The following is a 23,213-nucleotide window of genomic DNA, read 5'->3' as shown; positions in this document are numbered from 1 at the left end:
AAGCCTTGTGGTGAAAGTGGTGAAGACAGATGAAAGGCAAGTAGGTTGGTATATTAAATGATCATTCTTCACATTGAATAGCAATTTCATACACTTTGGATCCAAGTATTAGAGCCTCTTGTTGTTTCGTAACTTGATCACAGCACAGTAACTCCTAAGCTAATTTCTTAAAGGCTCATCTGTAGTCTTAGCTGATTATCCTCCTACAGTGAAATGTTTGGGATGGAAAACAGCAGCAAATATAGATCTCTGATTTATTTTATTGCAGCCATTATGTCTACCCTAGGAGGACTTACAAGCAAATTCTGTTTTCCATGTATTCAAGGTAGAGTAAACCTTTGCTCCAACTGTACTAAATGTAACTAACTGAAATGTTTTTTAGTGTATCAGTAGTTAAGAGTGAGCGCTCTATTCAGAGCCACTGAAGTCAAAGACTTACAGGTAGTTGTCAGACTTCAAGACGAGTGGCTCTGTGGGCATGTTGAATAGCCACGGCCCCTCATGCATCCATACTGGTGGACTGCCAAAATGCCCTGTGGTTCCCTTTCAGCCTCTGCATTTCACTTTCCTTCTCAGGGAATCAGAGTAAGAGATCAAAGGCAGAGATAAGATGCACAGTGTTTTGCCCACCTTTATTTTCTGGAGAAGTGCTTTCATATCTCTTGGCACAAATTTTTCCCTAATGATTTTGTAGGGCTTTGCATATGGCTACAGACTAGCACTGTAGGCCAAGTTTGAACACACAACATAAAGTTAATGTAGGTGCCCTACTCATAAAGAAGCAAAATTGTCCTGATAGATTCTTGAAGAGGCCAGGCAAAGTATTCACAAGTAGACCAGTAATCATAGAAAGAAAAATTGTACTCACCCAACTGGTGAAGGGGCTCTATGGCTACACAGCATTCCTTCACAGGAAGCAGCCTAGGTCCAAGAAATACTCTCTTGTTGTGGTTTTATGATTTTTGGTCAGTATTCCACATCATACCATCACGCAATTAAAGGGTTAGTACTGCAGTTCTGTGGCTTGTCAATATTTCTAGTTTCCTGGTCTCAGAAGAAAAGAGTGAACTACAACTCCCAGAAGACTTCATTGTTCCATTTCCATTCCAACAAAAAGATAAAACTGTCGGAGTCTCAAGTCTGCCTCTCTTTGCTCTCTGTGCTCCTGGCTGTCTCACCTATAGCATTAGAGTAAGGAATGCAGTTTTGTAAACTCTCTCCTATTTTATTTGAGTTATTAGCTTCAAATCCCATCATATTCCATTATCTCACATTCCGCTATTATATTTTGTAAATTAAGTTTTTCCCTTAGTTCACTGCTGCTGGTTTTCTTGCCTAGGCCTATCTCCTCCACCTTTTTCTCTTCCCAGTCCATAGATCCCTTAGCTCCCTATGACCAAACCTGGCCAAACTATGGCAACTTCCTTCAGTGACTGGCCCTTACATAAGCCCAGGCTAACAGAAGTGGTCTTATTTTCTGGAGAACATTTTTGTTCTTTTGTTCTTCTTTTAAGAACTGTGCAAGCTTTGGGTAGCAGTATCATGGTGGTGAAAGGAGAACATGTGAACTTATCAACAGGTAGGACATATTGCCACCTGCAAAGCCTGAGTTGACTTCAGACAGACCATAGAGGGCACCTGAAGAATGGGGGATAGGGCTGAATGGATATACCTCATCTTGCTATAGGATCATTAGATGAGGTAACTGGAGGTAAAAGGTAAAGGAGTTTACACTAGGCAGCAGGGATTTATCTGAGCATCAGCTTAGTAAGGGCTGTGCAGAATATCTCATCATGCCAAACTAGCTTCTCTCCATCTCACTTTTGAGCATTGCACAGACTTTTTGATATGCTGTACATTCTGACATGGTGGGACTCAGTAGTCAGGAACCAGAGGGGACAGACCATACCCTCTCAGCCCACCCGGAGAGTTTGGTTTGGAAATGTCTTGGGCTGATGCAAGTGAACAAATCAGGAAGTAATTTTTGCTGCTGTATCTTCAGCTTCAGTGAGCAGGTGTAGCTTGTGAGCTCTCAGGGCCAAATCAGATAGTTTTCAGGAAAAGCAGCATTACCTTTGAAGTGAGGGTGGAACCACTCACATGATTAAATTCTGAAGTGTGGTCTAAACTACTTAAAGTAAACTCCAAATTGAATGAATATAGCTTCACATAAAAAATGAAAATGTGTAATTGCTTACAATATGACTATCTTGAAGAATACAGCTCTCTAGGTGTTAGATTCTTATATACTATTAAAGAAAGAAATTGTGTGATTCCTAATGATTTGATCTGGAAGCATCCAAAGGTACAAAAAGAGTAATTTCAGAGAATTTCAATTGGAATCACAGAATCACTGATTCTGGAAGGGCACCTTTGGAAATTTTCTAGCCCACTGCTTGCTCAGGTAGGCTATTGCTCACAGATGTGTCCAATTTGGCTTGAGCATCTCCAGAAATTCCATCACCTCTCTGGGCAATCTGTTCCAGTGTTTGACTACTCCTGAAGTAAAACTGTGTTGTTGTTGTTTTTTTGTTTGTTTGTTTTGTTTTTCCTGTTTATATAGACTTTTACAGGTGTTCACTTTGTGTTCATCACTTCTTATCCTGTCACTGGACAGAATCTGGTTCCCTCTTCTTCATTCCTTCCTATCAGGAATTTATATAATCAACAAGGTCCCCCTAAGCCTCTTCTTTTCCAGGCTGAACAGTCTCAGTTCTTTCAGCTTCTCTTCATGTCAGATTATCCTCTTCCTTTGTTATTTTTGTGCCCCTTTACTGCACCTGTTGCAGTAGCTCCCTGTCTCATACCAGTAAGCCCAGAGCTCCAGATGTGTCACACCAGAACTGAGTGCAGGAGAAGGAATTCCTCTGCTGACCTGATGTCAGTGCCTTGCCTAACACAACTCTGGAGGTCATTGACCTTCTTTGCTGTGAAGGCACAGTGCTGGCTTGTGGTCAGCTTTCTGTCCTTCAGAACCCACAGATTCCTTTCTGTAGTGCTACTTCCCATCCTGTTGTTCTCATTATGTATTTGGGAGTCATTCCTTGACAGACACAGGACTTTGCATTTCTTCTTGTTGAATATCACGTGATTCTTTTCAGCCTAACACTGCAGCCAATCCAGCTCCCTTTGAATGGCAGCACACTCAACCAGTGCATCAGCAGCAATGTTGTACCATCTACAAAATTCATGAAAGTGTGCTTTCTCCAAACATTCAGGTCATTAATGAAGATGGACAATACTGGCCCTGATATTGTTCCCTGGCATACTTGTCGTGGTTTCAAGATTTCTGTTATTGGTATTCCACATCATAACATCATGTAATGTGCAGGGAGTTAAGAGTTAAGGCTCCAGTTCCATGGTTTGTTTATAGTTTCATGTACGTTTCACAGAAGAGAAAGAATGAACTATATCTCCCAGAGTACTTCACAGTTCCAATTCCATTTTCTGGTTAGAGGGAAAGAGAAAACTGGGAGTCATGAGACTTCTTTTCCTGCTTAGCTCTGCAGTGTATGCTCCCTAGCTGTCTCACTGTTGCTGTCGCTGTCTCACCTTCAACATTAGAGTAAGGCCTTCGGTTTTGGACAATCTCTCTCTTGTTTATTTGATTTATTAGATACAATTCCAATTGTATTGTATTATATTGCATTCTCTCACATTGTGCTATAATATTTAGTAAATTAATTTTCTCCCTTAGATTGTCACCACTGTTTTGTTTTTAGACCCATCACAGGGCGTGGGTTCATGGGTCCCTCTGTGCCATTTTAGTAGAGGAACCAGGTCGAATCAGGCCAAAACTGTGACAATGCTCTATCTGAATAACTATGTAAAAGGCACTAAGTGCACTGAGTAGGACTTCTGCTCCACTATACGTTTTTGTTGAGTTTGTAAGATAGAGCTGGTTGTATTGAAACGGAGCTTAATTACAACTTTCCTACAATCAGAATGCTGCAATGTCATAATTCCAAAGATGTTCACTGTTGTAATGTTTCCCATTTACAAGTATGTATTGCTGACCTACTATTACTGAATCCTCGCTAATTTTGTATTTATTTTTATTCCTTAAAAGATATCTCTGTTAGGTGAGAAGATGAAAAATTCATTGTACTCTGCAGAGAAGAAAGACAATTTTCTTTGTATGAATGGCAGAACAGCCCCATGGCAAGATTTGTAGAGTGAGTTAATACCTTTTTCTGGACTAACTGAAAAAACATAGAGAAGACATGAAAGCTGCTTGCAATTCTGGAATGGGGGATGTATGGCAGAATAATTAATATTGATCTTCAAAGGTAAATACAGACTGAGAACAGCTGTAATGACTGCAACTGCACAATGTTGCTCAGTTAAGGAAAAATTAAATGTAATGCAGTGGAGAAAAGGGGAAAGAAATGAAGAGTTTAGTGTTCAGATCACATACACTGAGCCAAAAATTTCCATATATCATGTGTGAGATGCTTCTGCCAAGTGAAAAAGTATCATTGATTTCACCCCTACAGACTAATGGCAAAAGTGAGAGGAAGCACCATAAATTTCTACCAAACACTGTAAGTATGCTCACTTCATCACATTTTTTTCCACTCTCTGTCAAAGCTAGTGGGGTAAGAATTCTCAACAAGGGAAAAACTGGGGCAAAAGTACTAAGAGAATCTGCTGGGAGAAGGTGAAAAGGAGTTGGGCAGTGTTGTCTATAAGATGGATGTGATGATGCCCCAAATTGCAGGTGTATTTTGTGTCGGATGTTGGTAGCAGTATTTTCTTTGTGTCACTCTGCTGCATGGTATGAGTGGTGAGAGGCAGTCAGAAAGCTCACCTGGCTGTCTGCTCAACAGGGATCACATTGAACTTCTATTTCAATGGTGAAATAAATGGTGAATATATGATGTTTGCGAGCAGTCAGTTTGGGTATGCAATTTTTGTGGGAAGAATGATGGAACTGAGGAGACATCTGGTCTTTAGAGAATCTGGCCTTCTAGTTGTCCCTGAAAAGCAGCTTATGCCACCATGGCATAGAATCATAGAAGGGGCCTCAAGGATCATGAAGCTCCAACCCCCCTGCCACAGGCAGGGCCACCAACCTCCAAATTTAGTACTAGACCAGGCTGCCCAGGGCCCCATCCAACCTGGCCTTGAACACCTCCAGGGACGGGGCATCCACAACCAGACCTTCCTGGAAGATCTGGGCATTCACTGTACGGACTACCTGAGTTCAGTAACTCCTCTGCTACCCATAGAAGTACATGAAAATTGTGAACAAATGATACTACAGCATATCAACCAATATTAGTACTGCTGCTAATGCTAATGGAGGTAAATGAATAGATGTAAGAAAAAATGGGAAGTTAGAAGACACAAACATTTGCTGAGAAAGAGTTTTACTCACATAAGTGTTTCCATGTATTAAAGTGGGATTGTTCACATGAATACATCTTTGAAGGATTCAGTCTTTAGCAATGTCATCTTTTTGACTTTAGAAGATTTTAATGTGACTGTTGTACTTTCTTTAAAATACAAACAGATATTTTACTGTAATATTCTTCTACATCTTTTTAGTTAAGTTTTATATAAACTGCTTTACATATGTGATTTTTTGAGACCTTTTATGCTTCTCTTACTGTATGATTGTCAATTTCTATATTTGATTCAAATTAATGACTTTTTAAATTGTAATACATTCTATTGGTTATGTTGCAGTGAGTCACAAATATGTCTCATGCTCAATTTCCTCTCATTCCCTTTGATCATTCTATATGACTGATTTCTCAATATTGTTGTACTGTCTTTCATGTTTTTTGTCTTTTCCTTTTGCAGAAATTGCTGACCTTCACACAACCATTCATCCATACTCTGTTCTCATAAAAGTTAATATAACCACAAGCTTTAGGCTTCTTTTTAGTTTTACTCTTTCTCATCTATCATAGATGAGCTGCATTTAAGCTACAGCCAACAGTACCTCCTTGCAGGTCCACACACTGGAGATAATGGAGGTCCTTGCTGTGAAAAAAGGGGAACAGAAATGCAAGGGAATGATGGAGCTGAAAAGAAGTACAATAAGAGAGTTTGGCAAACTTTTTTCACAGGACAATGATTGATCAGTTTGCTCTCTTCTATTTATGAATCATCTGGAAGTGGGCTTTGCTACAGTGTATGCTCCATCTCTGAGTTGCTTTTGAATTAATTACTAAGACTATCAGCCTTTCTATTAATTTGTAACGTGTAATAATCCAAATCACCTGTGTGATATCTTTTCCTTGGTTCAAAGACTCATTAATCCCACAAATGGCTTTCAATATAAATGTGAATACGTTGCTATAACTTTCTGTTCACAAATTTATGTTCAGATAATAGAAGTAGTCCTATCTTTAATTTTTTTTTCTGCTTACAAATTCCCATAGAGTGTGCTTTCAAATTTAGATGAAAAGAACATGAACAATTTATTGAAAGAGAATCTACAGATATACAGATATCATTGTGCATTATTTGCCCACATTTAAAGTGTTCATATAAGTATCATACATGAGGAAGAATCGAAACTCATTAACAGAATTTTATGTACATTTAATGTAAACATTATCTACTAAAGACTCCAATTAGGAAAGCATAACATGGTTAATGTATGCGACTCAGCTGAATCCCAGTGTTAAACTTGCTGTGATTAAGTAATGGATGGCTTTTGGGAAATGAATTGATGGTCTCAGGCTTGTTCCTGCTGGACAGTTATCACCATCATACAAATGAAATTATCCTATTGCTTTACGAGCTAAGGAGAAAGATAAAGAATAGATAAAGTACCAGAACTATTCCTTGTCCTTAAAACACAGTGACATTTAATCATCCGAATGATATGGTTGTAACTTATATTCCCACTGGCCTCACTGAAATCTTTGGGGCAAAAAATATAACTTCCTAGGTCTCTAAATCTTTCTTATCAGTGACATCTCAGATATAAATGTTCACACAGGTTCCTACATCAGGTTGCTCTTTTTATTGTCAGAATTTTACGCAGAAAGTTTTCTAAAAGCTTTACTACTTATTAGGAAATGAGTCCTCACTTAGAAGGAACCTGACCCTTGACAACCAAAATGTTGGTTAAAATAAAGCAAAATAACAATATGCGATAATGCAACATTAATTAAATAACTTTTCTTGGGGAAAGAGTTCATAAAGTATTTTTCATCAGCTCACAAATGTTTAAGAGGAGTCCATTCTGTTAAAAAGAGCTCAGATACTTTCAGTACTTAAAGCTGAAGATACAAATTATGAAACATGAAATGTCAGGAGATGCCTTAAGATACTGTCTACTCCATCAGCGCCTAGCAAGACAGGATCAAACATAGGTGTATCATTGTTGCTTAGAATCGTATGGCCCCTATGGGTTTTGGATCAGCTGTATCCTTGAGAAGTCTCCTCTAGGGGCATTCGAAGCAGATACTCATGCAAAGAATAGGAGTGCTGGAGATGGAATATCACACGTGCTTCAGAGTTTACACACTGCATAGTACTACGGGCAAAGAGGCATAAAGGAGGAAATATGCAGAGCAAATGTGGAAGTTTCATGTGAGATTTGGAGGTGGCGAGGATGAGCCTGTCTGTAGACAGACTCAGGTGTTACTTCAGGCCTTTCGGTGAATACATATTGACTGACAGTCATGTGTTCCTGCAGAGCAAAAATGTCAGGCTGTGAGATTTGTCTGTGCATGTAGAAGCCTGGCCAGAAGTAGAAATGAGGATCCTGAAGCGAATTTAAGATAAAACCCCTGTAATTATCTTTTCCTCTTTTACCAGACCACCACTAGATTAATTCTGATGTCTTTTGCTGACAGGTTTACAAATTATCTCATTAGTTCCTGTGAGCCTACATTCTTCCACTCAGCATGTGAGAACAAATAAGCAACGACAAAAGTAAAACCAAAAATTACAGCAGGCTGGAATTCCTACACTAAGTACATGTCAGGCAACACAGCAATGTGATAAAAGGAATTCACAGAACAAAACTGAACCAAAACCAAACCAAACAAAAAACACCTTGGTGAAGGCTTTTAGTCAGCCACAGAAAGTGGTGTCTGGTTCAGCTTGTTATTGGAGTAATATATTGATCAGCCTTATCGTCACATTTTCCTGGAACTCAGCACTTAAACTTTACCCACAGGCATTCTGCATTGCCACTAGTTGCTACTGAAATATTTCCTATTTTTCTGTAATTTTCTTTCAGAATTATGTTCCTACTAAAAAAATCCAGTTTTATACAAGCACCATTGTTAAGTACTATATATTAAAAATATATGTACATAATATATTTAAAATTTAAAACAAAGGGTATAATTATACGTGTGTTTTCAAAGTGATAAAATTAACCCTTTTCATTTACAGAAATATTTGAATACTATTTATTGACTACTTACAAATCATTTCTAGGTGAGCAAAAACTATTTTTGGAAAGTGATGTTGCATGTGTCCTTTTTAAAAGCTAAAAACTATACAACGCTTCATAAAGTCTTACAACTCTTGCAATCCATGCTTGCAGTATTTAGTTTTGAGGCATATGGTTTTTAAAGCTCATTTCCTTAATGCCATTTGTGTGCCAAGTTTATAGCTTGGCTTGCAGACTGGGATTCTCTTCTTTGTTCTGACAAATATGAATGCCTAAAGCCCTAGCAAAGTGTCTGAAGAATTTGTTTTCAATAGCACAGTCAGCTGCTCATATGGAAATTAGAGAGCTATTTTGATACTTGTGAAATACACAGACCACTTTTTAGAGCTTAAACATGACTTTTTTTTTTTTTTTTTTTTTTTCTTTTTTTGAGGGTATAGACTTGAACTGGAATAAGATAAAGTGGGTTAAAGATTAAAAAAAACTGTGGACAGCTTAGAAAGTAGGTGGAAGGGAAATTTTCAGGACTCTACTGACAGTGCACAAATCACATAGGAATGACAGAGAACAGAGGCTCATGGAACAGAGGCTGAATAAATTACAGAAAATATCAAATATTGTAACTAAAATAAGATGCCTATAGGTGGAAATTCCACAGCTAAGTAGTTAAGCAGAGCGTGGAAGCCATGTGACTGCCTGCCTCTCTTTATCCAAGTGATGCCAGTGACTGTGGAGAGCCAATGTCCATGAGATGTTGCTACCACACAGTAATCTGATTGGAAAGGGGCTTCAGGAGGTCTCTGTCCCTCCAGCTTTGGGGTCAGGCCAAGTCCAGGACCAGCTTTGAGTTCAGGCCAAGCTGCTCAGAGCTTTGTTCATTTGAGTGTCTAAAGCCATCATAGCCATATTATTTGCATAGTGACGCCAGAACGTCAGGGTAACCTGCTCCACTTTTCCAGGATAATTAAGAGGCCTTACCATGAGCAGCTCCCTTCACTAGCTGTATCCCATTCAAGTTCCTTTGGCTCATGTCCTGTTTTATTCAAATGCATCCTAACCTGATTGTCCTCTACTAAGGATAGGTCTTTTGTTGGTTTCTGACTTTCCCTCTGTTCTCAGGGTCAGGAATTCCTAAAGACCAGTCTTACCAGGAAGGACTGAGGTAAGAAAGGCACTGAATATCTCAGTCTTTTCAGTGTTCTTCAAAGGGTTCCTTCTTCATTCAGCATTGGGCTCATATTTTCCCTAGTTTTCATATTCCTGCCTGTATACCTGGAGAAGTCTTTCCTGTTGCCTTTTATGTCCCTCACCAGATTCACCTCCAGATGGACTTTGATTTGAATAATGACTCTGTGTTTGTCCTGGGTCATCTGTTGCTGTTTATATTTGAGTTTAGTCAGGATATCTACACTTGATCTTTTGATCACCTGTGTCAGGATCATCAATGCTCTCCAGAAATCTGGATTGTTTGTGCTGGATTACATTGTCTCTTTTGCAGATATTAGAGTGTGCAAACAAGAGGTTTCTTCCAGTTATCTAATAGGCTCTAATTATGTGAGCTATCCCACTGCATTCTGATGAAGTCATAGCCCTTTTACTGCATACAGGCCTCCATTTCATCCTTTTGTTCCCATGACATGGGCATTAGCGTAAGAGCACTTCAGTGAGTCACAGAGATGTGCTGATTTTCCAGAAAGAATATGAAAGCCTTCCCCACATGCTGAGAAGACCTTTTCAGTAGGCTGAGGCAAAGAAGAAAACAGATGAATAATGTCAGATATTTGTAAATTCACTAGTCCACTTCTGATTCAGAAAAGTAATATTACTATGATGTACTTGTTACGTATTCAAATAACATTACCTCTGCTCCTTAGAGCACATTGTCCTGCAGGCAAAAAACAGCTCATGATTTAATTATAGAATCAGAGAATTGTTTGAGTTGGAAGAAACCCTTAAAGGGTCCAACACCCCTGCAATGATCTGGTGCTCAGTGCCCCTTCCAGCCTGACTTTGAATGTCTACAGGGATGGGGCAGCCACCTCCTCTCTGGACAACATGTTCCAGTGACTCACTACCCTTATTGTAAAAATCTTTTTCCTTATATGTAATCTAAATCTCTCCTTTTAGTTTAAAACTCTGCATGTCCTATCACAACAGATACTGCTAAAGAGTCTGTCCTCTTTTTTCTTATAGTCCTCATTTAGATACTGATAAGAATGGCAGTAAGTCCCATTATCAGTTTCGTCACGCTAATTATTCACCTAGATAATTTATCTCAAAGTAAATTGAAAGATGACTCAGACTGAGCATTACAAATCTTCCTGTGTTCCCTACCTGCCTTGTGTTAGCACTTTTACTCAGTGGAGCAGTGTGGAAATCAACCAAGCAAAGAATATTTTCTTTCTTTCCAGTATCTACAACTAAAAGATCAATCAATTTGTTTTGCTTAGATATGTATACATATTCTTGGAATATCTGTTCCCAAATTAGATGATTGTTATCTGGATCTATGTTTAATTTTTATTTGGGTTGTTTCTTTTTTTTCCCTCTGAAAGCATCAGATTGTGAGCTCTTATCTGCGAATTTTCCCTTCTTGTAGCAAGCTGGGGAGAATTTTCTTGCCCTTCTCAAAACTCACTGGCCCTGAAGTGTGATACCTGTGGGCTGGACTATCATCTGGTCTACTTGGGTTAGTATACATTCTACTTTGCTGAGCATAAATGTTAGCATCCTTGATAAAGCAAGAAGGCGCCTGCCTGGAGCCATATATTGATACAAATAGGAAAAAACCACTCTTGCAAAACCTTTGACATCACTGATAACCTGAAAATGGCTTTCACTGCTAACTGAGAGCAGCATACAAAAAAACTTGATGACTTGATGTTCATGGAGAATGAAAAAATCAGGTACAGTTGCTTTTCATAATGCACAAACCTTCCCGAGTCTTTTCCTCTAGCAGCAACAAAATTGGTTTAGCTTATTCACTTCAGCAGTAAGTTTCACTGGATAAGTTTAATAATTTTAATAATGTTATGGCATAATATTATTAAACTGTATTTCACATAGCAGAGTCTTTCAATCAAAATACAATAAACTATTTCTTTTGTAAGTTCCAGCACCACCTCACCATTCTTATAGTAGAGAACTTCCCCTGACACCCAATATAACTCTTCCCTCCCTCAAATTAAAATCATTTCCCCTTGTCCTGCTGGTATCTACCCTTTCAAAAAGTCGATTCCCCTCCTGTTTGTAGGCTCCCTTTAGGTACTGAAAGGCTGCAATTAGATCACCCCGCCCCAGCCTTCTTTTCTCCAGGCTGAACAAGCCCAGCTCCCTCAGCCTGTCTTCGTAGGGGAGGTGCTCCAGTCCCCTGATCATCCTCTGGACCCTCTCCAACAGCTCTCTGTCTTTCTGGTATTGGGGGCTTCAGGCCTGGACACAGTACTCCAGATGGGGCCTCACAAGAGCAGAGTAGAGGGGGATCTCACAGATGGAAAAAATTCTGCCAATTTATTTAAATAATAGACATAGTTCACTACATCTTTATTCCAGGACACCAAACTTTATGTGATATTCAGCTTTCAAAAACACTAAAATTATATTTCAGCTATTATTTATGTTACCAGTTGTGTGGACTTCTTATTTACTGTCTCTTTTGAGACTATTAGGAAGGAACCAGCCTTTATCTCTTGGGTGTCCTGGACTTTGAGCTGAACGGAGCCGGGGCAGTACCTTCTTGATTTGTATATACACATACCAGTCCATGGTTGAATGCTCTGTAACAGTCAGAACAATTACTAAAGGGAACAGAAGTGATTTCTGTCACAGAGAATGCAGTCTGACATTGCTGACTTAGTGTTTTTCAGAAGTGTTGTCCATAGAGTCTTTCCTGACCAGTGACTAGGATCCCTGCCTCATTTGTAATTTTATCCTTGCTTCTTATATGCCAGTACTGTGGGGATTTGGAGATGCAGAAATGTTATTTAGTCATGCATCACCAGATTAAACTGAAGTCACCACAAAGTGACCCAACCCAGATCCATAGAGTGGTATCTAAATTTGTCACTGAATAGCAGATGTTTGGATATGGTAGGAGTAATAAGGGTATCTTTGACAATCTGGGCAGTTTTGGTAGGATTTCCTTCTCCAGAGAGACTTCTCCTATCTTTTTGTATTTTCTCTGGGAATGGGCTCTGCATGAGCCTAAATGAAGTTAGTCTGGTTCCAAAGGGGAAATAGAAAAATGTTGCCTTTTGTACATAGTCTAGCTCTTAATACATGTAAGAATACAGGAAGAATTTCTAAATATTTCAAGAATCCATGAAGGAAAGGGAAGCAATCCAAATTTACCTGCTGTCAGAATATCAGCAAGTAACAGGAAGTCTCCATGCCTACATTTTCCTACCTCTGAGTCTCTAACCTATTGAAAAGAGCAGCGATACAACTTGAAGCATCACCTTAGGAACAAGGCCTAACTGGAGATTAAACTCAGGAGGTTATAAGATGAAACTGAGCAACAGCAAGAACTCTAAAATGAGGCTCTTTGAGGAAACAATTTTAAAGATTAATTTGTAAAATGATGGCATTATTTCTGAAGCTCCCACTAAAACATCCCAAAATAAAACAGAACAAAAAAAGCAACAACCAAACAAAAGCAATAAAAAAACTCCCAAAACCACCTAGAGAAGATTCTAAAAATAAAAATAGAAGAGTTTTGAGATTAATGTTTCCAGCTGAGTGAGTACCTGGGGAGAAACATTTGAAAGTTGTTGCCTGAAACATACGCAGTTATTTGTGCAGATTTAAAATTGAGGGTCTGTGGTAGGCTATGGATTTCACCACTCAGAGAGCTTATTTGTAACGCAAATTCTGAATGCCCTATTTGCAATGCTGAGGAAATGATCTTCATTATCTTTAACTTGATGTAGTGCCTGATGCAGTGGTTGGAAACTCTGATTATGGCATGGGGGTTGGAGCCAGATGATCTCTGAGGTCCCTTCCAAGCCAGCCATTCTGTGATACTGTGATTCTATGATTATGAAAACAGGACATTCAGGATTCTTCTGAACTAGTGAATAAGATTGGATTAGGGAACTAGCTAAGAAGAAGAATCACTGTACTTTGAGGGTCCAGTTTTCTCCTGACTTAAAACTGTTCAGAGCTAGAAAAAAAATCTTTTGCCTTAAATGGGATTTAAGTGGTGTGAAGGAAGTCATTGTTTCACTTAAAGTAAAACTAGACATGCAGTAGTTGAAATGATCTTATGAATGGTACTAAGTCCTAGCGTCGTCTCAAAGAGATACACCAATACTTTTGTGTCTGTCAAGCATTACAATAAGTCGCAATCAAAACCTGGTGTCCACACACGTGGACTTCTGTATTTGCATGTCACGTGTCTAGGTGTCCAGTGGGATCACAGCTGTCACACAGAATGAGAGCATCAGAGATGATTTAGGTTTAGGTTGGATTTGTTTTACTCCCACTCCCACTGTGGTATACTTTGGGAGTGATATCCTAGTGAAGTCCCTGTAAGTTGTAAGAAAACACAAATTCCTTTTCTCAGTTGACTTGGATGAAGATCTACTTGGGCATGATATTATTCAGTAGGAGCAACTGAGGCAGAATCTGTCCCTGAAGTGTTTTAAGGACTCTGTGCCCTCCTCACCTCTTTTTTTTTTTTTTTTTCCTCCTTTTGAGAAGTGCAACAGAACCAGGGAAATTAGGAGGCTGATAATTATCGGCCTGGTGAGTGATTGAGACATCAGCTCACTAATTAGAACTCCTTACACTTGTTTTGTGTTTTGTTCTTGTGCTCACAGTGTTTGATATATTCTGTAGAATGGAAGAATGAAATGGTGTAGTGACTGTGATTGCCATTAAGAGTAATTAAATTACACTCTGAGACCTCCAGCAGTAATCATCTCCTCAAAAATCCGCTTTCCTGATAATTAGGGGCCCACTGGAGTCAGTGTCATTACTCTTAGTGATATATATAGGAACAGAACAGGCATTTGTTTTCTTTTCTAGGAGGTTCCCTTTCCCACCAGATCTATGTAGATGCAGCAAACTGTGGAGAGCAGTCTAAGGAAAATATAAAGCTAAGAAATTGGTTGTTCCTCCCTGATTCAGAGCTGATAAGTTAATTAGTCTGGCAGAGCGGCCTACAGAGAACTGTATTTTATAACATAGGAAGAAATAATCTTACAAAATTTACGTCTTGAGTAGCAGAGGCATATCTCAGTTCCCCTTTCTTTCATCCACGTATTGCCTACAGGATTCCCAGGGCTGGTATTTCAGGCTGGTATTTCAGGCATATGGAAGGAGATAAAACACTTCTCACAAGGTCTTGCCAGTGTTGCATTTTTCTAGGCAGAAACCTGCATTAAAGTTCTCTGGATGCTCTGAGACTATATTGCATCAGTTATATGTACAAGAGATAGAAGAATATCAACAGATTTATAAATCCAGGAAATTAAGGCTTTTACCACAATCTTTTTTCAAGATTTTGTTTTATCCTTTCTCTGTTTAAACAAGGATATTTGATAGATTTTTTTTTTTAAATAAGTTTCAGTGGACAAAAGTACAAGTGGCAGATCGTGTCCTGATTGTGAGCAGCTATGAGAGGTGATGAGTGCTTCACATTACTCTATCAACTCTGGGATTTTTCTCTCCCATTCCTGTGTCTCACTTCAGTGCTGCTTTAGTTTTTCCATTTTGAGCTTCTCAGAGTGGTCAGCAGTCGCTTAAATAAAAATGCTCGAGGTATGATTCACTGAGCCATCACCAACAAATGGCATCAAAAGATGCTTTTTCCTCACAATGGATACTTCAGTCTCAATCTTTCTGTCCATCCCACAGCCTCTCTGGCCCCATGCCTTCCTACAGTGCAGCAACCATCCTCTTCTGGCAATCAGATACTCGTTTCACCGTGTTGCTCATCTCTCCAAGCTGGTTACCCTACTGGTCTCATTCACTTTGCACCTGCCCTCTTCCTCAGCTCTTGATTGCCTTTTCTGCTTCTGCAGCTTGTGCTGAGGTGTTGCCATGTGGAGAAAACGCATGCCTCGAGGCTGTTTCTGCCCCCTGTTCTTGGTTGGAACTGTGCTGTTACAAGTGGTACCTGAGGCTGCTAAGGTGGTTATCCAGGGACATAAAGGAAAACAGGGCTGTGGCAGAAGTGTCTGATCGCAGAGAAGCCGTGGTGTCCCATCCCTGGAGGCACTGAGGCCAGATTTGATGGGGCCCTGGGCAGCCTGAGTTGGTGGGGGGCAGCCCTGCCCATGGCAGGGGTTGGGGCTGGGTAGGCTTTGAGGTCTCCTCCAACCCAAACCGTTCAGTGATTCTATGATTCCAGCTCCCAGTTTCCAACATCTCTACTATTCAGGGATTTCCAGTAGTGGAAGAGTAACAGCAGAACTTCTTTCTTCTTTTCTGCAATTATAAGCTCTTGTCACATGTGCCCCTCTCCTGCAACCATGGGACTGGGAGACTGGATTTGGCAGGGCACCGCAGCAAAATTCCTGTCTGTATAGCAGCAGCGATGGGAACAAAGGATATAGCTGTTATAGCTGCATAAGATAAAACAGGCAACAACAACAAAAACAGCAACAAAGCTATTTCTGTGCCAGATAAATGTCACAGAGGTCACGTTGGTGTTTTTTTTTTACTGCTTTATGACTTACTATCCCGCTATAGTATAAAATAAATATCCCTGTGGACCTGTGAATCAACCTTGCCCTTATTTTAATATAGGGGTTTGTATTTATGTTTGTGAGTATAATAACTTGTCCTTGACTGAAGGAGCTCTGTGATTTTTCTTGCTCTTTGTTAAATTTATTTTTGTGTGACACACTTGCTGCTATTTTGATATTTAAATTTTTTTTATGCATTGTGCTGAATTCAGCCTGATAGCAGTGAAAGCCCTAGGCAGAAAATACCAATTTTATGATTGTATGGTAGGCTTATGACACCTGAGTAAAATTTCCTAATTTGCTATTGCTAGTGTCATACACTGCTACACCTGAGCAAAAGTACTTTAGATATTCATTGTGAGTTCTTATTAATAAGACCTTCTTGCATCTGAGCCCTTGCAAATCAAAAGGTTATCAGTAGGAGATAAAAGGAAATATCAGAAAGGGATATTCTTAAGCAAGTTCTATGAGATTATAGGAATTTTTCTCACTAAGAAAACAGACCATGCAATTGGCAAATTATTAGGTTTTTTTCCCTGTGTTCAAAAGTTTTTATTAAAAATAATCAAAATAAGCCTGAAGACAAACAGCAAGGTGAGTACTCTTTTTTTCCAGTGGAGATAATTCAGCTTTTGATTATCACTTTTCAAATACTGTTAGCCACGAGAAAGCTATGGAAAAAACAGAGTCTGATGACTACGTGCAGTGATTAATGTAATTGCCTGCAGAACTAGGCTTCAGATATGTCTCCTATTTTCATCTTGTGGGCACTGTTGGTTTAGAAAGCTATCAGATGTGTGGGTGTCTCCTCCAGGTGTGTACTAGAACTACAAAATTATGTAGGATGTATTAAAGGACCTCTGGAGGTCATTTAATCTAATGTCCTTTTCAAAATCAGGTACAGGCTAGATCTGGTAGCTGAAGGCTTAACCAGTCAAGCTCTGAGTATCTTCAGGGTTGGAGGTCTCACAACCTTTATGAAAGAACCTGTTCTAGATTTTGATTGCAATCTTTGTTACAAGATTCTTTTTCTAACACCCAATCAGAATTCCTCTTCTTGCAAGCAGTGTCTCTTGTCCTTTGTCTTTTTCTCTATGAATCTTCAAGAAGTGATGAGTCTTGTTCTTCTAGCCTCCCACTAGCCAATTGAAGATATGGTCTGGCCCCCTTCTACCTTTTTAGTCTCTCATCCCAACACTAAACAAACACAGTTCTGTCAACCTCTCCTACATGTTTCTGTAGACAATGGCATAAAAATAAAAGAAAGGGATTTCGGAAATATGTGGTAGAAGGGAGACAGGTCATTGATGGGCTGCCCAATATTAGATCAGATATATTAACTTAACATATATCTTTGACACTAAAAATATCAATATGTGTTGAGTGCAGGTTTAATTTTTCATTTGTTAAAAGTCTGTAGAAAAGAGAAGGACTCTTCAGCCACAGTGCAGGCCGATGGAATACAGATTTTCATGTCTCCTAGTATGTGTTCATATCTTCCAGGTGCAAAGACAGGGGAGAATTAATAAATCAGATGAATAGTATTCTGCTCTCAACAGCTTTTCACCTAATGGAACCATCAAATAAGCTTCTCTTATTTTGTCTTCCCAAAAATCCTTCATAGACATCTTTCTTCTGCAGAAATGTTTGGATATGTGGATGCAATTTGGTAGCTGATTTTTGTCATTATGATATACAGAAGATTTGAATTCCTTAATGTGTGATGAGGCTATCAGTTCCCACAATCACAGTGTTTTATGTCTCAATATTGCACTGCAAGCAGATAGCTATTTTGATCTTCAGGCACAAATTGGAATATTTTTACCCTAGATATTTTAAAATATTCCAAACAAATGAATATTTATGTTTTGAATTATTCTCCCCACAGACATCAGTCTACATATTTAAAATCTAACTTCTTTTTTTTTTTTTTTTCCCATTTCTCAATCTTCTGGATTCCCTTTCCCTCTATTTCCTTAGTGACTACAGTCTTTTCTATTTGAATAGAACTTGCAGCACATTATTGACTCTTTCATCAAGTTATGGAAGAAGTCAATTGGGCAGTCTTTCTTGTACTCAACAAGAATATCCCTCGGCATTGTGCTGGTCTATAATGGCATCCTGCCAATATTGCTCCTCTCTGCTTATAACCCTTCACTGAGTTCACTGTTGCTCTAACCTGCCATTCCATGCAAAACAAACCATTTCACTCTTCAAATAAACTATTAACCTTTATTCTTACAGAGAGAAACTTTTAGAGCTGTGTCCTACAGGAAACAATATAGATTGAGAATATCAGTAGAAATGAGCTCATAAAAGCGTAAGGAAATATTACCAAGAAGTTAGGAATTAATGTTAAAGCATTACATTTCCTCTCCAGATTGATGCAGTTATATCCCACTTAAAATGTCAGTACATATGCAGACACCATCTTCAAAGAACTTCTAATATATACATACATGTATATATAAAATTATGTTAATAAGATCAGCCATTTCTGCCTTTGCTCTGAATACTTTTGAGAAAGTATAGGTAATTTTCTGTAGTATGATGAATACCTTTTCAAATTAAGAGACTTTGCAACTAAGAGAAAAAGTAGATTCACCAAAGAAGGGCCATCAAATGATATCCAGACAAAACAGTGAATAACTGCATTTCTGTGTGCATGGTTACTTCTTTTCCCTTTTTTTCAAGATACCTTGCTGTTTGTTTAAAAATCCCACTAAAAGAGTTTTTCTATTAAACAGGCAGAAACAGCCATACTGGATTGGACAGAAGATGCCTTAGGGTTAAGTCTTCATTGTCTTTCGAGATAAGCTTTAAAGCTACCTTACAGCCAATGTGCTATGCCACATGGACTCACTCATGCTCAGCCACAGGCACATCACACATCAGTCTTCCTGGGACATGCAGGCAAACTATGAGCATGCCTCTGGGTCCTGCACTACTCACTAATTTAGAACAGTCTTTGGGATCTAAAGATGTGTAAAACAGTTGGTATCCCATCTCTTATGCAGTTGGTTGTTAGATGCTTCAAAGGAAGATTCCTGACTATACTAATGATGAAGAATTTTGAAATCAATTAGAATCATAGAATCATTGAATAATTTAGGTTGAATGAGACCTTTGGATGTCATCTAATCCTATCTGTTGCTCAGAGAGGGTCTAATTATATCATTTTGCTCAGGGAGGTTTCTAATCAAGTATTCAACAACTCCAAGGGTGGAGATCCCAAAAGCTGTCTGAACACGTGTTCCAGTGCTTGACTATCCTTATAATGAAAATATTTTCCTTATATCTAATTGGAATTTCCTGTGTTCCAAACTGTGCCCACAACCTTTTTTCCCCCTACTGTTCTGCATATCTGTTAAGAATTTTGCTCAGCCTGGCTCCACCTGCTCTGAATCTTCTGTTCGAGTACCAACTTGGTTGTTCCTCCTAATCTAATGTTGTGTGCTGACTTGCTGAGAACGCATATTGTCCTGCCACTGGAGTTAATAATGAGGACATTAAACAGTATGAACTTAAGTGTCAGCCCCTGAGGAGTGCTGTAGTTTCTGGCTGCCAGTTGGACTTTGCACCACTGATCACAACATTTTGCTCTGTTGTCTTCCCAGGGACTGAACTGAGACTGACTCGCCTTTAAGTCCTGGATCCTTAAGCCTGCAATTCCTGAAGCTGGATGAAGACCTGCTACAAATGTTCTTGCCCTGTAGGCTCCAGTGCTTAATAATTATTTTATTCCTTACACATAAGAACTTGCAAACCTCATAAATAGTATATCTAGACTTCCATTAAATAAAAAAAAGCTGCAGATTTCTTGGCTCTAAGAGTAAATTGGGTTAGCAGATTCATGGGGCTGAAACAGTTCCTTTCGATTGTTGTTCCTGAATATCAGCCAGTACCAATTTTTAGATGTTCTACTTCTCACTAACGCATCTTTATTAGGTAGCTTCAGAATCCCTTGCAGTCCTCTCTCATCTTGCCAAATGAAATAATTTTCAACCATCTGCAAAATTAATTGACTGACTCACTGTTCACATTTTTTTTTCTCAGTGATTATATTCATACAAAACACATGGGGTTCTATCAGACGTTGGTCCTATCATGTTCCTTGAGATGCTTTAAAAGACTATTAAATTTTTACAAGATTAACTTATATTAAAATAAAACTCTATGATCTGCATTTCTCCAGTTCCCTACCTTTTCTTTTTTCTTTCTTTTTTTTTTAATAGCTGGAACAGTTGTTACCCTGCAGGTCTCCAGTGTGGCTGCTGATTTTAACCAGAGATTGCATATTTGATAACTGTTAAATCCTTTCTGTCTTCAGCACCTGCGGAGCTTTGGATAGGTACCAGTTAGTTCTAGTGAGTTGTTGTTTGCCAGTTTGTTCCAGCCTTTTCCTGTACTTTTCATCTGAAGTCTCTATTCGAGGCCTATCTTCATTACTTGAAATTACTGATTCTGGATTGGTGAATGAATACTTTTGTTGTGACATGGTGGGAAGGGATTATTCAAAGAATTCTTTATTTACATTTTTGTTGTCTTTTAGTTTGTGGTCGTCTTGGGCTTGGGGATAACTAATTCACTTCTGACTTCCTGCTTCTGTAATACCTAGAAAGTTTCACTGGGTTTGTTGTATCCCTTGCAGTTATTCTCCAAATTCCTGCTTTGCTCTTCTATCTTCTTTTCTGCGCACTGTCACTAATGATTTTCCCTTTTCCTGTTGACTTCTTTTGGGTCAGATTTCTTTCTTCTCAATGAGACTAAGTGCACTTCAGTAGATTTTTAACTTTTTTTTACTTATCTAGCTAATTTCCTCAGTTACTGGCCTATATTTTATATTAGTCTTTCTTATATATATTTTTATATATATAATTCATTGTATCATTTTTCCCATGAGGTAAAACTTCTGGAAAAATACTTCTGTTACTGCACAAAAAAATCCAGCTTTAAATAATGTATTGTGGAAAACCCAGCTAATCATGAAATCTTTAGCCGTCAAGAAACCATGTTGCTCAGTCCAATAAAGCTACTTCCATTAATTAAGGATCAGCATTCACTTCATCAATGGAGACCACAGTGGAAATGTCAAGAGATGAGGAAGTGAGAGATTTTCAAGCAAGAAACGTTTAAAGCAGTAACCCTGAAGTCATCTTTAACAATAACTAGAGACAGCAAAAATTTCAAAGCTCTTGACAATGGCCTTTACGGTGAAGGATGAATACTGAGGGAGGAAAAAAGAAACCACACTCGTGTAAAAACAGGTTTTGGATTTATAGGTTGCTGCAGGCTACTAAAGGTGCTTATGTTCTTCAGTTCCTATAAATCTGTATGAACTTGTTTATCCAGATGGAGACTCAGTAATGGTACTGATGCTGCAACCTGCAGAGTAGAGTTGTAGATTACTTTCCTAAAGATTACTCGTGAACTTTTGTTATAATTTCACAGAGATCCACATATATTCATGATAGGAGTGAAGAAACCTTTTATTTATACCTAGAAGATAATACTTTCTCAGCACCAACCCTCACGCAGCAGATTTATTTTTCTAGCTTTGTTATTCTTGGCAGCAACTGAAACCCAAAAGGACTTCCTCTTCATAATCTGCAGGTTTCACTACCCTACAACATTCTGAGTACTTAACAAGTACGTTTCTAAGTCAAACGTAGGAAGGAGATGTATTTACGATAAAATGAAATTGCCAATGGAATTCTGAAAGCTAAACAAGCTATCACTTTCTTTCTTTCCCCAGTTCCATCACAGTACGATGAATCATAGATCAAGTTATCTTTTATTCTCTTGGAAAAGCTTTTGTAGCAACAAAAGCTAGTGGCTATAACACAAAGACAGTTCGTCCCTCCTACTAGCCTTTAATTCAGTTGACACCTATGCCACTGGGTCTCACATAAAAATTAAAGCTTGGTGGTGAAAATCACAGAGATCTCGGTCATTTGTAAGTTAGCAATAAAAAGTTAACTTTTTGCATGAATAATCATAAGCATATGAGCTTTTTGTTCATTTGCTTTCTTTTTAGTAAGTCAGAATTCTGAAATGCCAAAGATTTATAACAATCAGCTTCACTCATTAAATGCTTTGAACGTGCCACAAACCACAGCCTGGGCCTCAGCGGTTTCCCCAGCTGTGTTCTGGTGCTCAGTTACCCCAACATACCCATACTACACTGACACTGCTAAATGTTGGCCTGTGATGCCCTTGTCTGCAAAAGTGAGTAGTGTGGGAGCTAAATCCTTTCATGGGCAGTCAGAGAACGGTTGTTGCTCAGAAAGAATAAACACTCCAATATTCATCAGGTGGTATCCTGAGTCCTCTTCATATTTGTACAAGATGCCCTCCATACTCATGAGAATATGGAGACTCAATGTGTAGCCAGCCACTCTTCATGATTCACAATCTGGGAGTCTGCTTTTCACACTGGGTCCCTTGGATACATCCCTTCCTTCTGGAAAGTGGCATTTACAAATGATTTTTTGCTGATTCTAGAGCAAATAGAAATAGAGACACTATCTAAAAGAGAGTCCAGGTAGTGTTTTTTATCCAAATAAAACTGAAAAATTTCCTGTATAACTCTTTTCACCAGTTTTCTTACTGATATTTCAAGAATGATACTGGCCACAAGAGTGAGCTGATTTGGAAGAAGTGTTTCAGAAAAAGTATATAAGAAATAGCAGTCTTTCTGCTTTTTCATTTCAAAGTGAAAAATTACCCTATTCATTTTGCAGTAGTAGTAGCTTATGCACAAACATTAAAAACACAATCTGAATGACAGTCCTCACAGTTTGGTGTTTTTTCCCCCCCAAAATTACTGGCTCATAGAAATTACATATTTTGAGCTTTTCTTATTTCCAATCAAGAAGTGACTTATGTTTCTTTCCAGCTATCTTATTCTCCTTTACAGGTGGAATCACACAGCTCTCTTTTCCAACCTCTGCAGTCTGATATGTGCATGAGAGGACAAGCAGAACATTTTCTGTGCTTCAGGTAAAATTATTGAGATAGCTGAAATGAATGATGATTACTAGGATTTTCACTGTGAAGTCAAGTGAGCAGAAAATACTACAGTAGAAAGAATTCTTCAAGCTAACCTAAGTGCTGGGACCATAGCTTTTAAAGGTGTCTCTTTTATTTTCCAA

At 38.6% G+C, this 23,213-nt stretch overlaps 1 long non-coding RNA gene across 18 annotated transcripts in view; it reads left to right on the top strand.

Moving 5' to 3' along the window:
• LOC104915444 (uncharacterized) overlaps positions 1-23,213 on the top strand; it is a 59,881-nt gene that overhangs the window by 18,617 nt on the left and 18,051 nt on the right. For 4 of the 18 annotated variants that reach the window (XR_014880172.1, XR_014880171.1, XR_014880169.1 and 1 more), the window contains exons 2-6: positions 4,070-4,175; positions 4,497-4,544; positions 9,488-9,530; positions 10,968-11,057; positions 19,677-23,061. This is a non-coding gene — a long non-coding RNA (uncharacterized LOC104915444). Of the gene's footprint in view, positions 1-4,069; positions 4,176-4,496; positions 4,545-8,367; positions 8,413-9,487; positions 9,531-10,967; positions 11,058-19,676; positions 23,062-23,213 lie in introns of all 18 variants that reach the window. The other 14 variants (XR_014880167.1, XR_014880173.1, XR_014880187.1 and 11 more) reach the window with 14 other exon arrangements.

The sequence above is a fragment of the Meleagris gallopavo genome, chromosome 1 (assembly GCF_905368555.1).
Source record: "Meleagris gallopavo chromosome 1, MGAL_WU_HG_1.1, whole genome shotgun sequence".
Classification (NCBI taxonomy): domain Eukaryota; kingdom Metazoa; phylum Chordata; class Aves; order Galliformes; family Phasianidae; genus Meleagris; species Meleagris gallopavo.
This window is presented reverse-complemented; position numbering and strand designations above follow the sequence as displayed.